The sequence below is a fragment of the Chrysemys picta genome, chromosome 18 (genome assembly GCF_011386835.1).
Source record: "Chrysemys picta bellii isolate R12L10 chromosome 18, ASM1138683v2, whole genome shotgun sequence".
NCBI classification, from domain to species: Eukaryota; Metazoa; Chordata; order Testudines; family Emydidae; genus Chrysemys; species Chrysemys picta.
This window is the reverse complement of record NC_088808.1, coordinates 6,815,386-6,831,292: the sequence shown is the minus strand read 5'-3', so window position 1 is coordinate 6,831,292 and position 15,907 is coordinate 6,815,386. Positions and strand designations below refer to the sequence as shown.

The 15,907-nt window shown below is 47.8% G+C and overlaps 1 long non-coding RNA gene across 1 annotated transcript; it reads left to right on the top strand.

Annotated features, from left to right (window-relative positions):
- Positions 1-6,705: 6,705 nt before the first annotated feature.
- LOC135976530 (uncharacterized) lies at positions 6,706-14,124 on the top strand. Its single transcript, XR_010593728.1, has 2 exons — positions 6,706-7,355; positions 12,192-14,124. It is a non-coding gene; the product is annotated as an uncharacterized LOC135976530 (long non-coding RNA).
- Positions 14,125-15,907: the final 1,783 nt, after the last annotated feature.

Sequence of the window (15,907 nt, the reverse complement as noted above, 5' to 3'; positions counted from 1 at the left end):
TTACAATCCCCTCCTTGTCTATAACAGTTGCGTTTTACAAGAAAAGGAAAACATTAACTCAGTCTTGAGCAGAGGTTCTCAAATAGGGGTCTGCAGACAACTTGCTGTCAATCTCCAGAGAGCTGGCTAGTTGCATAGTAGTAGGTCTCCATCTTATATCCACCAGTTAAATTGCATTAAGAGAAAATATAATACTTTCCTAATACCACTTTGCCACCTATGCAAGTGCTGTAGTTGCCACAGGGCTGTTACGTGATCATGGATAGCAGTGAGATGGTTAGCACATTTGTCACGGGAAGGCCAATGTGCCAATCTCTGTTCTAAAATGTGGTTCTTACTATGAAAAATATGAAGCCCGGCCTGAGGTGACTATTTTAGACTAAGGAAAACAACAAACATAAAATCTCCCCGAGAGAGAAAGCGGAGTCCCCCTCATTCATTGAGATCCCCCTGAGCCTCGCTCCCAGCAGACAGCAGCACACGTCTCACAGCTAAGGGTTCAGTACACACAAAACAGAATCCTAGCTGCACAGAATCACAGCATCCTCGTTCAGGCCTCCACTTATCGGGGAATGAAATTGCATCTGAGCTAAGAGGAGGTGCGGGCCTCTGACTGTGAAGCACAGCAACATAGAAGATGGAGTGGAAGGGCTGCCTCTTCCAGCGAAGCTCCATACATCCATGCAGGAAAGACTTTTCCCTTTCTAGCACCTTGGCTCAGCTTGTAAACTGCTGGAAGAGGCCGAGGTTGATACTCGCTCTGCTGACCCAAAGGGCAATCAGAAGGGAATACAGAAGCCCAGTCTTTTGCCCACGGAAGTCAATTACAGATGCCCCAGTGATTTCCATGGGTGAAGGATTAAGCCCGTATCAGCTAAAATCAATGATAATTTCCCCCATGAGACTCGCCTAGCCCTGATTGCTGCCTTTTGTTCTGCTCATTTACTATATTAATAGACTGTCAAATTTAGATAATAAAATATCCCTACCCTTCCTGCTGGAGAAAAGAGAAATATGTTTGGTCAGCAAATGCCGCTTCGCCAGAAATGACAAGTTTCAGAGTAACAGCCGTGTTAGTCTGTATCCGCAAAAAGAAGAACAGGAGTACTTGTGGCACCTTAGAGACTAACAAATTTATTAGAGCATAAGCTTTCGTGGACTACAGCCCACTTCTTCGGATGCATATGCATCCGAAGAAGTGGGCTGTAGTCCACGAAAGCTTATGCTCTAATAAATTTGTTAGTCTCTAAGGTGCCACAAGTACTCCTGTTCTTCTTTTCGCCAGAAATGTGAGCTTGTTCATTTTTCTCTGCAGCTGCTTCACTCTTCTCTTCCTGATATTCACACTTTGCTATACACGACTTTCACTTCCCTTGACCTGATTCACAATCCCCTTTAAGCCAATGGCAGGTGTGTGTGTGCATATCAGAGGACGGTATTTGAGACCAGATTTACAAATTGGGGTGTCAAAGTAAGTTACTTAAATATGAGATTCATGCACTTTAGTGAGATTTGGGCACCTATGGCCAGATTTTCAAATGATTTCAGCTTAGAGTATGTAGCGAGATGCCCAGTGAGATTTTCAAAATCTACGGGTGTTAGATACCTTGTCACTTTTGAAAATCCCATTACACATCTATCTGCATCATAGGATGCCTAAATAACTGTGAAATGCTGGCCCTTAGATCCTAATTTAAGTCCCTACCTAGGGACTTCAGGTGCCAAACCTTAGGCACCCAGACTTGAAATTTTGACTCTTGACCACTAGTAATTGTTTTGGAAGGTTCTCACACAAAATTTCACCATTTTTATTTCAGCAAAGTTTGGAGAGAAAATCTCATTTTTTTCTGAAATTTCACAAAACAGGATTGTAGAATTTCCCCCTCTCTAGTGGATGAATCAGTGATGTGTTGGTCTGTGTCCTTGCTCGGGAATTTTAATTACAGTTTACATTGAAGTTCACCAATAATGTAGAATATGTGATGTGAAAAAAATAAAAAGACAGTTAAAATATCCAAAATAGCCTGTTCCCCTTTCCCCAGGCTTTGAGCCAATGTCGTTCTGTCAACGACTTGCTCCCTTCCACAGGAAGAAAGTGATGTTCTTTAGTGACTACGCTTCTACCAAAGTTGGACAGAGTATTTATAATGTAGTATCTGGACTCATCTCTTTGAAATATCCTGATGCATTAGATTAAAAACTAATACTTAGAAATGGGTTCAGGGTTCAAAATTCTGATCTAGGTTTCAAACACTCACAAAGTTAGGTGCTGTTTGGACCTGGGGTTTTATTTGGAACCATCATCATCATCTTGGCCAATCACAAAGGGACGTGACCTCCTTGCATATGGAGCACTACCTGGATCGATTTCTGGCTCTGTCCTTAAGGTTGTCTGGCTCGATATTCAGATTATGTCCATCACCGGCTATCTTATCTCTCCACCAAAACTTTTGGCACCCACCATGTGGTGGCATTCCTTGGTACACGCTTTGGGATTTGCTGGTCTTCCAGTCTAATAATACGTCCAGATCAAAAAAGCTGCTAAAACTGAACTAGTGCTGGTGGAGGCAGTTGCTGGATTCAGTTTGAATAGTCTCAGTTTGGATCTTGTCCTGCCACTTGATATGGAGCAGCTGATGGAGATGATGAGGCTCAAAAACATCAATCCAAGGTTCGTCAGCCTTCCTCAGTGCCCACATCTTACTTCCATGCAGTGGAGTTGTTATGCAGCTTCATGGCACGTTTGATGTCACAACATCCCCACAGATACTGCTGAAGGACCCGCAACAAGACAGAAGTTGCCACGGTACAAGTGTCCAAATTTTTGAAAAAAGTAACAGAGGGTCCTGTGGCACCTCTAAGACTAACAGAAGTATAGGGAGCATAAGCTTTCGTGGGTAAGAACCTCACTTCTTCAGATGCAAGTAATGGAAATCTCCAGAGGCAGGTATAAATCAGTATGGAGATAACGAGGTTAGTTCAATCAGGGAGGGTGAGGTGCTCTGCTAGCAGTTGAGGTGTGAACACCAAGGGAGTAGAAACTGCTTCTTTAGTTGGATAGCCATTCACAGACTTTGTTTAATCCTGATCTGATGGTGTCAGATTTGCAAATTTGACACCATCACCTCCCTTGGTGTTCACACCTCAACTGCTAGCAGAGCACCTCACCCTCCCTGATTGAACAGTTTCTGTGATGCATGGCTAGAAAGGGTTAAACATCCTGTAAAATAATCCTCAAAAGACATATAGGGAGATAATGTTTGTGTATTTCTGTATTTACATATGTATGAGTAGAGTTCCTGTCTATGCTGTATTTTGATATCATTTAAATGAATTGTAAACACGAGATATCTCTGTATTCATCTCTCTTTGAAATATACTATGAATGGAAGAGGAAAAAGCAAATGCCCTTATGTTAATTCGTATAGCTAAGTACCTGGTCATGGACCTCCTTCAAGGTCATCCTAATTACCTTTTGTTCCTTGAGGGAATCCCAACTTGTCAAAGAGGACATGAAAGTGTATAAAAGATCCTTGGGTCCTGATTCTGTCATCTCAGATCTGCTTAGACTTCATCAGGGGAAGTTTGAGTCGCAAGATTGAGGTCCCAGTTATGCTGGTTCGCCCTGAATATGAGATTTGGACTATGACCTATGAACTGAATTCTAAAGGAACTCTTTGCAACTACAAAGCTCACCATCTCTGCTGTGAATCTGAACCTCAATGAATTGAACTCATGTCTGTATGTACATTGATCTTTTAACCACACTCTCTCTCTTGTTTATAATAAATTTTAGTTTAGTTAATAAGAATTGGCTGTAGCGTGTATTTGGGTAAGATCTGAAACATTGATTAACCTGGGAGGTAATGTGTCCGTCCTTTGGGATTGGTTGAACCTTTTCTTTTATATGATGGAATAAGATTTATAGAAATTGTCATCATATTTGACGTGGGTACCTGGATGGAGGCCTGAGGCTGGATCACTTGAAGGGAACTGTGTTGTTTGGACTTCTGAGTAACCAGTGAGGTAATAAAGAAGCTGTTTGATGCTGGCCTGGTGAATATAGGTATTGGAATATCCACCAGCTTTTGGGGCTTGGCTGCCCCATTCTTTGCAGTTCACCCTAATTGGGTGACCACAGCTAGGTCCCCACTAGGACCCCGGTCACCATTTCTGAACCACTAGTTCAGACCACAGCATTGCTACAGCCTCTTTCTGTTGAGTTCTTGCTCCCTAGTAGAAGATAAGGCAATTCCAGCAGCAAGCCGTTTCTCCTCCAGTCACAGCTTTTCTCTCTCAAGCTACAGATTTTCCCACTCCAGTTGCAGCTTCTGCCACTCCAGGTCCTGTTGATTGGAGGAACTTGGTTTCGATGGAGCCTAGTCTCAGCTCTGGTCACTGTATACACCCCTGTTGTCGTCCTCCTTTGGGAATTTGTACAGCTGCCATACAGCCTCCCCACCCTGCTGGTCTATCCTGGCCTCTGACTCCCGGTTCACCTGTTTACCCTTCAAGAGAACCAAGACCCTCCTCTAGATCCTGGTTTGGGGCCGATTCCCCATTATACTACTTGTCATCTTCATATCGCAGAGACGCCAGCTGCCTTTGTATGATCAGCCAGCGACAGACCCCTCCGTAAGCACAAACCCACAAGCTGATCTTTCTGAAGCACTGTGTAATTCATGTCTATCTGTCTTTCCTGAACAAACTAGAAGGTCAATGCTCTGCATTCAGTTTAAGACTGGTTTAGGATTTTGCAAATGCATCCTTTAAAAAAGCTTTATCCTCTGCCAACTCATCCTTCTCAAGCTACCATCAATGTGTTTACGTTGTCCCTTGACCCAAGCAGTTAACCAATATTTGGATTCTTGCCAGGTTGTTTCCATTAGGAGGAGAAATTGATGCTAGAGTCAGCTATATTCTTTGGTGAAAAACTGTTTATTTACAAAGAATGTACAAAGTCCTATTTCCCTGAACACAATAGGGATAAACAGGGAGAAGTTTCCTTGTTCAGAAATCCACATCTGCCTTTCCATGAGTCCTGTGTCCCAAGGAGCTTTGTCTCTGCTCCCTTTCAGGGCAATCAATCATCAGGGAAACCATTTGGCCACATGATTTAGCTTCTGCTCAGTCCCAGGAATGAGGACTTGCAGCTGCTCACAATAAACACCCCTGCCCTTTCTGCAGCAGGACAGAAGTCATAAATTTAGGATTATAAACAAATAATGTGCAGGGTCAGCTAATGCCAATGCTTTAGAAATAGGAGTCAGCTCATTTTTTCGCTCCAGATGCTTCATTCTTCCCTTCATGTTATTCATACTTCCCTAAACACAACTTTCACTTCTCTTTACACAATTCCCAGCTCCCTTTAATCTGATCCACACTTTCCTTTAAGCCAGTTGTAGATATGTATGCACATCACGGGGCAGTAATTGCGACCAAATTTGCAAATTGGCAGTTTAATGTTAGTCATCTAAATCCCTGTTTTAACCAGTTTAGTAGGATTTAGGCCCCTATAACCTTATTTAAGTGGCTACATAGAGATTTCAGGTTCTGAGGTTTAGACACCCAAGTTTGACTGGTGGGCCCTAATTATTACGTTCTATGCGAAGGGCCCTGCCCCAAAAGTCACCATTTTTACTTCTGCAAAATGTGGGGAAAATCTTTCATTTTTCTAAATTGCCAATAATGGGATTGTAGAATTTCCTCCTCTCTCGTGGATGAATCAATGGTGTGTTGTGATGTGTCCATACTGGGAAATTTTTCTTTACAGCCGATATTGAAAATGGAAATTTACCAACAGCGTAGATGATGTGATGTGGAAAAAAAGCAAAAAAACAATACAAAGGCAGTTTAAAAAACTCCAAAATGTCGCCTCTTCCTCAGGTTTCAAACCAATGTCATTCTGTCAATGACTTGGAGGTCCCATCCAAAGAAAGAAAGGACCATTCTTTATGCCTAATCCTCTACACGGGTTGGATGGAGATTTTATAATATGGTCGCGGGATTCATCTCTTTGAAATACCCTAATGCATTTGATGAATACTTAGAAAAGGGCTCAAGGTACAAAATTCTGTTCTACATTTCAACTCCTCCCCCCCACCTCGCCCACACACAAAATTTAGTGCTGGTTAGGTCTGGGGTTTTGCACTGAGACAAACTTCATATTTTCTAAGCAGTTTGGTATCTAGAGGAAGTGCCCTTAGCTAATGGGCATTTTGCAATAACCAGGCCTACAAATTTACCCGAATTGGGAGCTCAAGTGTAAAAAAGTAAGTACAAGTTCATAAGTACAAGGCCACTATATGTCCCATTTTCTCAGGGACTGTCCTTTTTTAGGCCCTGTCCTGGCTGTCCCAATTTTTTTTTTTTTTTTTTGGCAGGGGGGGTCAGGGGAGGGACTTGAGCAGGGGGTAGAGGTCAGCCCCGGGCACCCTACTGAGACGCTCTCCCTAGGCCTTCCTCCAGCGCAGAGCAGCATTGCCACCCCCACCCCCGCACGTTCCGCTGCGCCACACTAGAGGTCCCACCCCACTTTTTGGGCAAAATTGTGCATTTCTCTGGTTTGCTCATGTCAACTGATGGTCAGTTGACAAGAGCAAATGGGACAAATGCCCAGTTTTGTAAAAAAAAGTTGGGATGGCCAGGACAGGGCCTAAAAAAGGACTAAAATGGGACATAGGGTCACCCTACCTGAAATTGTTAGAACAAAGGCCAAATACTTGCTATTCCCCAAGGCCACAGCTCCATTTCCCGTATATAAATGTATAGCAAGACAACCAATCAAAGAGGCCCAACAGCAAGGAGGCCCAGCAGATGTATCCCATTACCCCTACCCCTGGAAAAGCAATCAATCAAGGGGGCCCCACCAGATGTATCCTATATACCCCTAGAAGGGAATTTAAAAATTCCTTAGGTCAGCAGAATGTATGCACGTTAAGTCATTTGTTACTGGATATAAAAAGGCTTGCTCTACGCTTGTAGGGTGTGTTCCTCCCTCTGGCATGAGTCGAGGGGGACACCCGCTCAGCTGACTGATCAATAAAGAACTTGAAGCCGTCTTCTAGACTCCCGTGCCTCCTTGGGGTAATTGGGCAGCTCCAGGGGGAAACGAGCCCATTTGGCTAACAAATGGCGACCACGAAGGGACTTCTCTCCCTGTAGAGGGCACTGACCGACGGCCGAGGGCGATTCCGAGGAGTGGCCACCTCGAGCTGTTGCTTTGCTCGGGCCTCGGATCGTCACAATCGGCCGGGGCGGCTGTGTCCTCTCTAAAGAGAACTCTGAAGGACACGGAAGCAAGACGGCTTCAGAAGAAGGGGAAGTCTGACTGCCGGACGCGGCCACTTCGGGCGGTAAGTGCGTTTACCTCCTGGGTTTGAGGAATAACGCCCCCGAGGTGTGGGTTGGACAGTGGAAATCCCCTAGGCAGCCTGTATACGGGAAGGTATGTTAACATTATTGTAGCTTTGTAAATGTCTTGTTGTTGTGTTTTTGGTTAAAGGGTAAGCAAATAACGGCCATTGAGTAACGTAACTAACTCCACAAGTCCATGGGCCGTTTTTAACAATTATTGGGACTTGGAGCAACCTCAGGGATTACTCTTGTTTATAGGAAGGGTAATCTTGTTTCTCCTCTTAATGGTGTGTTGGAAACCGAGATTGTAACTGATTAAAGGATCTGTGTGAAAGATGAATGAGCGCTGCTGACAGGTCTGAGGCTTAAGCTGACTTCAGCCGCCCCAAGACTCCTGCGAGGGGAAACCCGATGACCAGGATATCTTGATTGCAAGGGGGGTCAGCCGAACCTCGTGACCCAGCGGATATCTGAGTTAGAACTAGATCTATACCTCTTCCCCCTCTTGATATCTCTGTCTCGGAAAACTCTGGGTAAAGCATAATGGGGTCCGGACAAAGCACCTTCTCCTGGACACCCCTGGGATGTATGCTGGATAACTGGAAGGCGTTTAGATGCCAGGCTAATTATGGAATTGTATTATGTAAAGACAAGCTTGTAAAATTCTGTACTCTTGAATGGATGACATTCGGGGTGGAATGGCCCGAGGGAGGGACGCTCAAACCAGGGGTTGTACAAGCAGTACATAGCATTGTGACCTGGGATGGGCATTGGGACCAATATCCCTATATAGATATTTGGCAGGACCTTGTGGCCAATCATCCCCCATGGTTGCAAAAATGTAGATCACAAACTATTAAAACCTTAATGGCCCGTGCCCCTGTTAGGAAACCCTGTTTCCCTGTTAAGAAATCTTGTCTGCGGGCTGTGATTCCCTCTGCCCCTGATCCTATGCCCCCTCCCCCTTTGTATCCTGGCCTCCCGGCTCCGGTACCCTCAATTGAAATCCCCCCCCCACATCTCTGAGGATAATGCCTCAGCTGAAAGGGGTGAGCCAAGCAACCAGGATTTTTCCAAACGGGAGCCCCCTCCGATCTCTCTGAGCTCCCCGGTGTCTAACCACACCAGGAGCAAGGGTGGCCCGGTACTCCAAGGGCCCCTGCAACAGAATTATTTGTGTCCACTGCGGGAAACTGTAGCCCCTGAGGGTAATCTCACTATGGTATATGTTCCCTTTACCACTAGTGAGCTATATAATTGGAAGGGGCTTCGGGCAAGAATATAGAGGAACTTTTAGAAATAGCCATGAAGGTTTATGATCGGAGGGATGATGAGGAGCGAAAGAAAGGGGCCCGTGTTTTGGCCATGGCCCTGAGAGAAGGATATGCAGAAAGGGGGGACAAGGTTAAGGAGAAGCCAGGGCCACCTGGGAGGGGACGGGACCCCCGCCTGGGTCGAAACCAGTGCACTATCTGTAGGGAAGAGGGGCACTGGAAGAATGAATGCCCCCGGCGACAGGCCATGGGAAAGGAACGTAAAAACAAAACACCGTCCCTTCCCATCCTTTACAACAACACGGGACGTTCAGGGGAGGGATCTTCCCCATAGAGAAGCCGAGGGACCCAGCGGCCCCTCCTGACAGCACAAGCTGCCAGCCTGGATCCCACGGTAAAAATTAAAGTGGAGGGCCGCCCAATTGAAGCCCTTATTGATACTGGGGCCACTCTTAGTTTGCTCCCCCTTAATAAGGCCCCCCGAGATAGAGCTCGGGGACGTGCCATAGTCCAGGGGATAGAGGGACAAACTACAGCTTTGGAAAAAAAAAAAAAAAAAAAAAAAAACTTTGCCTCTCCTAGTAAAAAATAGGGGACCGTCAAATTTCCCATCAGTTTGTTTGCAGTCCCTCCTGCCCCATAGCGCTGCTCGGACGAGATATCCTCACTAAATTACAGGCGGAGATCTCATTCGATAACGGGACAATGGAAGTCAGAATCCCTAAGCAACAAGCCTCTAATTACCAGATGGCTCTCATAAATGCTAGAGATCACTCCCTGGAATGTAAGGGAAGTGTTGGAAGCCAGCTGCAAGGGGGGGGGGGGGGGGCGTAAATCCCAAGGTCTGGGCGGAGGAAGGAGGCGTGGCCCGAGCCAGGAATGCTACACCAGTGCATATTTCCCTTAAGGAGGGAAGCAGCCCAGTCCGAATTCGACAATACCCCCTTAAGTTAACCACTCGGATCGGGTTAAAACCCCTGATTCAAAAGTTTTTGCAGTGCGGGTGGTTAAAGGAAGACACGTCCCCATACAATACTCCAATAATGGGGGTGCCTAAGCCTAATGGGCAGTATCGGTTGGTCCAGGACCTAAGACAAATTAACAAGTTAATAGCAGAGACTGTTTGCCTTTGAGTGGGAGGACCCAGATACCCACTACAAAGCTCAATACCTTTGGACCGTGGTCCCACAGGGACTTACCTGTGCACCCGAGATTTTTGGCAGCCAGTTGAGAAGGGACCTTGCCCCATTCCTGGCTAGACACCCCTCATGTAACATAGTCCAGTATTGTGATGATTTGCTCTTAAGTACTGAAACAGAGGCAGCTTGTAAAGAGCAGACTGTAAAGCTCCTTAATTACCTTGGGGCACAGGGGTATAAGGTTTCAAAGGAAAAAGCACAATTGGTTAGGCGACAGGTCACTTTTCTTGGGTATCATTTGTGCCAGGGAAGTCATAGTCTAGGTAAAGAAAGAATCCAGGTGATACTCAATAACCCTCGACCTCAAAACCCCCGAGAGCTGAGGGCTTTCCTGGGGTTGACTGGGTTTTGTCGACTCTGGATCCCTGACTACGGGGGAAGAGCCAAACCGCTGTATGAATCCTTAACTAAAGAGGGTCTGCTTCATTGGACGTGGACCAAAGAGATGGAAAAAGCATTTCGAGAGCTAAAAGAAGCCTTGGTTCAGCCTCCCGCTCTAGCCCTCCCCGACCCTCGGAGGCCGTTCACTCTATACGTTCATGAGAGGGGAGGGGTGGCTGCTGGAGTTCTATGCCAAAGGTCGGGACCAACCTGGCGACCCATTGGATACTGCTCAAAGGTGTTGGACCCTGTCGCCAAGGGGTGGCCTGCCTGTTTATGGGCCGTTGCAGCGACCGCTCTCCTTGTACAGGAGGCTGAAAAATTGACCCTGGGAGGGGACACTGAGGTTGTGGTTCCCCACGGGGTGCCTCAAATACTGGGGACAGGCGCTGGGGAAAAGCATTTAAATCCCAGTCGACATACCAGATATGAAGTAGGGCTCTTGCTAGCCCCTAACTTAACCTTTAGGACAGTTAGCTCCATAAACCCAGCTACCCTGCTGCCCGATCCTGAGGTTTCCCATGAGACTAGCCCCACTCATGACTGTATTGAAGTTTTGCAACAGGAAACCAAACCCCGCCCTGATCTCTCAGACTTGCCGTGGTCCAACCCTGAAATTGAGGGGTACGTTGACGGGTCCAGCTATGTGATAGATGGCAAGCGGTTTACCGGAGCCGCAGTAGTAATTAAGGACAAAGGAATATACAAGTTTAAACTCAGCCCTAATTTGTCCGCTCAAGCGGCGGAGTTAGTGGCCCTTATCGAGGCTCTCCGGTTGGGAGCTGGAAAAACTATTAACTTGTATACCGATAGCCGCTCTGCCTATATGGTGGTACATGCTCACGGGGCCCTGTGGAGAAAGAGGGGATTTATCACAGCGTCAGGCCAAAGAATTGCACATGGGAGTCTCATCAAAACACTCCTTGAGGCTTTAATGCTTCCCCTCCGGGTTGCCGTGATACATGTGCGTGCCCATGGAAGGGTCCCGGAGGCTGAACAACGTAAATATAATCAATTGGCCGATCAGGCCGCAAAGGAGGCCGCAAGGGAAGGGGCCTCATGGGTCCTCTTGGTCCAAGATACAGAAGCTAAAAACCCCCCTCCCCAATATACAGCCGAGGAGGCACGCCACGCACAGGCTGCGGGGGCCCGGCAGGTTCCCCCGGGATGGTGGAAATTACCGGGGGGGGAGATTTTTGTCCCCCGGCCGATACTTCAGGAAATTCTCCAGCACATGCATAAAGAAGGGCATATGGGGTCAGGAGCAATGGTTGATTTGGCCACCCGATCCCTTAAGGGGCTGGGTATGCACATGGAAGCCCAGAGAATAGTTAGTAATTGCCCCGTCTGCCAACGAACTAACCAAAAGGGGTGTGGCCCTCCCGCCCCAATGGGAGGCCGGCCCTGGGCCACATACCCTTTTCAGAGATGGCAGGTTGACTTCGCAGAAATGCCCCCTTGCAGGGGCTATAAATACCTGCTCGTATTTGTGGATCAGCTTACGGGATGGGTAGAGTGTTACCCCACCCGGCATTGCCAGGCTCGGGCGGTTACTAAGGCCCTGTTGCATGAAATACTTCCCCGATTCCATCTCCCCGAAACGATTGAATCTGATCAGGGAAGCCACTTTACCTCACAAGTGGTCCAACAGGTGTCCCAGGCACTCGGTATACAATGGAGGTTGCATACCCCCTGGAGGCCGCAGAGCTCAGGCCAGGTGGAAAGAATGAATAGGACTCTCAAGGATACCCTCACTAAACTATGCACAGAGTCTAGTCTAAAATGGCTTGATGCGTTACCACTCGCCCTTACCCGTATTCGAAGGGCCCCCCGTAAGGGTCTTAAGCTCTCACCATTTGAACTGGTCTTTGGGTTCCCTCCCCGAATCCTGATCCCGGGGTTCCGGGAAGATGTAAACTGGGAAATGGGAAAGGACTCCTTATGGAAGCAGGTCTCCGGGTTGCAATCTGTTTTGTTACAGCTGCATCGGTACGCGGTGCCTTTCCAAGCCCTTCCCCTGGACCAGCCCGTGCATCCGTTCCAGATCGGTGATCAGGTCCTTGTCAAGAAATGGAGGCGTGACCCCCTTACACCACGGTGGGACGGCCCGCACACTGTCTCGCTCATCAGCCAAACTGCAGTCAAAGTTCTCGGGAGCAACAAATGGACACACCATACATGGGTAAAGCGGTTTCTGAGCCCTAGCCCGGAGACTGAACTAGCAGAAGAGGACACCGGCCCTCTGCCCGCCCCGGCTCCGGACGCCCGGGGTGGCACAGGTGAAGACTCTACCTGGGAGTACCAGTACTTGGACGGATTAAAGGGACTGTTTAGAAAAAGATAATGAAATTGCTGCTAATATCCTTGTTTATGTGCTTCCACCACTATTATGGTTGGGAGAATAGGTTTTTACAGCTAGGGGAGACAATAGCAGGATCCTTTAACCTCAGTAACTGTTGGGTATGCGGAGGCCCAGGGGAATTAGATGAATGGCCTTGGGTAGCCCAGCCCGTGCAAGCTAAATGGTGGATTAGTAATTTAAGTATAGTCCACAAAGGAACGAAGTTTGGACTGAGGATAGTAGCCCTTGGCGACTCTATTCCTCTGAAGTAGGGATCCTTTGTCTCAACCGAACAAAACCAGAAGGGGTGTATGTGGGCAAAAGCCAATGTGACTGGACTCTATCTCTAGGACTTGACTGCTATGATCACTCTAGTTGCCATACGTATGACTGTTCTAAATATAAAGGACGGTGGAACCATACCCACGTAAAACTCACTAATCATAGCTGGGTACCATGTTCCTACCAACAGCATACTGGCGAAGGCTGTAAGGCAGTTGGACAAGATGGGTTCTTTGATGCCCTCTTTCTAAGTTGCCAGCGAGATAATACCAACAGTAAGGATCACGTGGTACGCTGGTATCAGTGGGCATGGCAACATTCTAATGGAACTCGGGTAACCCATTTTAATCATTTTTGGTCTACTACCAATAGCCCTAAATTTGGTTGTAATTGCACTTGGAGGGAAGGGGCTGGGGCTTGGAAATGTGACTATTGTAATCCTGACGGTACATCTATTGTATTAGGGGGACCCCTGGAGATGGGTAACTCTTTGTATTACGAAGAACCGGGCCCCGAGGACTATCCCGAAACCTGGGATGGCCCTTTTGCAAATGGACAATGGGCCCTAAAAGGCCATTACTGGATATGTGGGCAATATGCTTATCGAAGATTGCCTCCAGATTGGTCAGGAATTTGTTATGTTGGGTACATTAGGCCCTTATTCTTTCTACGACCCCAAATCCAGGGAAATAAATTAGGAATTAAGGTATATGACGACTTGATGAGGGAGAGGCGGTCCGTTGATTCCACATTGACTGCTGGAAGCTCCCAAAAGTGGGGGGCTCAAGAGTGGCTCCCTGTGTAATTGCATTAGTTCGACAAATGGCTAATCAAATTGTACGCCAACGCATGATGGCACTATATCAACCGGTTAAAGTTGAGGATTGGGGGCCATAGGGCTCTCAAAATGCTTTTAAGGGGGGAGAACCTTGTTAGAACAAAGGCCAAATACTTGCTATTCCCCAAGGCCACAGCTCCATTTCCCGTATATAAATGTATAGCAAGACAACCAATCAAAGAGGCCCAACAGCAAGGAGGCCCAGCAGATGTATCCCATTACCCCTACCCCTGGAAAAGCAATCAATCAAGGGGGCCCCACCAGATGTATCCTATATACCCCTAGAAGGGAATTTAAAAATTCCTTAGGTCAGCAGAATGTATGCACGTTAAGTCATTTGTTACTGGATATAAAAAGGCTTGCTCTACGCTTGTAGGGTGTGTTCCTCCCTCTGGCATGAGTCGAGGGGGACACCCGCTCAGCTGACTGATCAATAAAGAACTTGAAGCCGTCTTCTAGACTCCCGTGCCTCCTTGGGGTAATTGGGCAGCTCCAGGGGGAAACGAGCCCATTTGGCTAACAAAATGGCTCCTTTCCTGTGATGGGGCTGCTGGCAGTGGACGCTCAGGGGCCGATTGAAGGATTTCTGTTTGCAAACCGACCACCAGCCAGCACTGAAAACATTTGTCATTGGCCTTCTGTTTGGTCAGTTTGGAAAAGCTGAGAGAAGGGGCTTGATCCTGCATTCCTGGCTCAGGGGAAATTCCCATTAAGGTCAGTGGGGGATCTGAGGACCAGGGCAGAGAAGAAATATGATTCTAATTTTGAAATCTGTTCCAATGGGAATGGGTTCCTCTGTTTCTAGCACTGTCTCATTAAAAGCCTGAGGCACATCTACACTAAGGCTTGCACTGGTGACCCGTGCCATTGCAATGTGTGTAGTGTACACAAGGTCTGAGTCAGTCTGACTCCCTTACAGCCACTTACACCCACTGACACACCTGTAGCTAACTCGCCGTCACAGATCACTTTGGAATTTGGCCCTATGTCTCCTCTTACCTGCAATGTGCCTCTCCATGGGGAGCTAACAGCTGGGCGCGGCAGGGAGGGAGTACTGAGGGTACGAGGGATGGCATGCCTGGGGCGGGCGTGACTCAAACTGTTGAGGGGGTCGAACCTTTAAATTTTGCCCCCCCGCCCCAGCAGGCACCAGTTGTCTCTGGCAGAAGCCCCTAGCCCAGGGGTGGGCAAATTTTTTGGCCCGAGGGCCTCATCTGGGTGGGGAAATTGCATGCAGGGCCATAAATGTAGGGCTGGGGCAGAGGGTTGGGATGCGAGAGGGAGTGCAGAGTGTGGGAGGGGGTGCGGTGTGCAGGAAGGGGCTCAGGGCAAGGGATTGGGGTAGGGGAGGGGGCTGAGGGCAGGGACTTCAGGTGCAGGAGGGGTGCAGCGTGTGGCAGGGGGCTCAGGGAAGGGGATTGGGGTGCAGAAGCTCCCATTAGCTGCGGTTCCCCGTTCCCGGCCAATGGGAGCTGCGGCGGGCTGTGCCTACAAGCAAGGGCAGAGCATGGAACTCTCTCCCTCAGGGGCTGCAGGGACGTGGCGCCGGCCGCTTCCGGGAGCGGCGCGGGGCTCGCGGTGCCACGGGGGTGGCAATCCTACGGGCCAGATCCAAAGCCCTGACAGGCCAGATCCAGCCTGCGGACCATAGTTTGCCCACCCCTGGCTTAGGTGATCCCTGCCTAGACCGTTGGCTTTTGTAGATCACTCTCTCCATTCACTGTATAGGGAGCCTATGTGCTTAACTCAAGCTTTGTGGATCGCCGTGTTGGTCCAGTGATTTTCTTGGTGCCTAAAAGTTAGGTATTGCAATGCTGAGATTCATAACAACTAAGTCCCTTTGTGGATCTAAGATTAAGTGACTACTCTGCAATATCCTTTCTTAACAGCTCCCTTCTTTCTCTGCTAGTTCTGTGCACCCAACAGCTCTATTTCAGGCTTCCGCCTTCTGTTATTGTTACAGACTTTTTTGGTGGGGTTTTTTTTCATTCCTTTGGTTATTTACTTTTTGCATTTCCCCCTTTGCCTTCTTAATTTCCATCTTACATTTTACCTGCCAGAGTTTATGCACCTTTTTCAAACTTGCCAAACATTACACATAGGTGACATACGTGCAGCCCCATGCACCCTTTCGTGCAGTCAGCCAGGCTGCAGGAGCAGAGCAGGTTTTTTCCTGTAATTTCTCCTCCAGGATATCAGGATGGGGATTTTTCTTTCTTTTTTCTTGCTGACTTCG